Here is a 1,642-nt window from a genome sequence, read left to right as displayed (position 1 = left end):
CGAAGAGATAGGTATTTTTAGTGTGTAGTGTTAAGGGTCCAAGAGTGGAATAGGCTCTTGAGTTCTTAAGATTATACCTTCACTTTGTCTATCTATCTATCTTGACGTATATTTCTTGGACTCTTTGTTGTTGTTCTAGTCAAAACCGTGTGTTGTTATTTCCATTGTGTTATTGTTCATCTTGTTCTTCATCTTGTTATCTTGATACTCTCTTTGTTAGTTTGTGGTGACTGTTTTGGTGTCAAATACACCATTGTTTTCTTGTATTATTGTTATTGTAGTGAATCCGAGAGTGGTCTCTAAAAAGGTCCTCGAATCCTTAAGATTAGTGGACTAATTTGGAGTGTGTTTTCGTGCTTTTGTTGTCTTTCTCGTATCATTTGGTATAAGAGCATGTCTTGATCTTGTTCCTACAAGATCAATCTTGGGGTTGCTTGTTAGAAAATTCAAAAAAAAAATTGTTGTTGAAAAACTGAAAATTCCAGAAAAAAAAGAGCAATCTGTCCGTTTAGTGTTCTTGGCCGAAAATTGTGTTTCTGTTGCGTATTGGACAATATTTTTACTTGTCTTTGTTGTCTCTAAGTGTTAGTTTTGTTCCTCACTAACATGTTGAGTCTATATCTTAGATTTGAGCTTGAAATATTGATGTTGTTAATGTGAACAAAGTCTGGCCGATTGTTGTTGGTATTGTTGTTGCGGGTTCAAGACTTGAACGTGTGATATGTTGTTAGTTCAAGTTTTGAACGTGTATTGTGGATATTGTGTTGTGGAATTTAAGCTTGGAAAGTAATTGTTGTTGTTTGGGAGGTCCAAATTGAACCTTAGAACTTCAAGACTCAAAGTTTATGTTCTTGGTGTTCTTCACCATCTCCATATATTGTTGACAAAGAAAGTGGTTGTTGATCTTAGAAGTTGAAGAAAAAGAGTGTGTATTGTGTTAGTCTTGCAAGACATAGATCCAAGTTTCAAGGTGTAGTACTTGTGACTCCAAGACTTTTCTTACACACTAAAGACTTTACATCACTTCTCTACCACTTTCCCATGAAACAAGGGTCCATGTTTTAAGGAAAAGTACTACAAAAGTCAAGTCTTGAAATGAGAACCTTAAAAAAAAGGCTCCAAGATTTATTCTTCCCTCCTTAAAACAAATTTCACCAATCCAAATTAAAATTGGTCAAGACTTGGACTTTGGAAAATAAAAATTGTAGAAACCGCAACCAATATGTGGCTGCCACATCATCAAGTTACTATTCACACATCAAACTTTGGCTCAAATTTCAGATTTTCTTAGTTTTTTTTTATTTTTCCGTAGTTTCATTTCTTGGTTCCAATACTAATGGCAAATTAGTACTCATCTACTAGATTGTTAGTTAGTCTTTGTGTTCGTTCATTTGTGTTTAGCGTTTGTTGTGTGCTTTTTTTCTCTTTTGTGAATTCGTTGTGTCTTGTTGGTTCAAGTCCGTAAATAATTTTTCTTTTCAGTCAACTCAAATGAAAATCTATTCCGGGAAAAGATGGACTCATCCCTCAACCACTCACGAAGTACAAGCTGACTTTCAACACTTGTGAGACCAAGTGTGAGGTAAAACTGAGAGTGAGAGTGTGGTGAGGCATTTTGAACTAACAAGTTTGTTTTGTTGTT

This window comes from Capsicum annuum, chromosome 3 (genome assembly GCF_002878395.1).
Source record: "Capsicum annuum cultivar UCD-10X-F1 chromosome 3, UCD10Xv1.1, whole genome shotgun sequence".
In the NCBI taxonomy this organism is placed as follows: domain Eukaryota; kingdom Viridiplantae; phylum Streptophyta; class Magnoliopsida; order Solanales; family Solanaceae; genus Capsicum; species Capsicum annuum.
Note: the sequence above shows the minus strand (reverse complement) of the source record.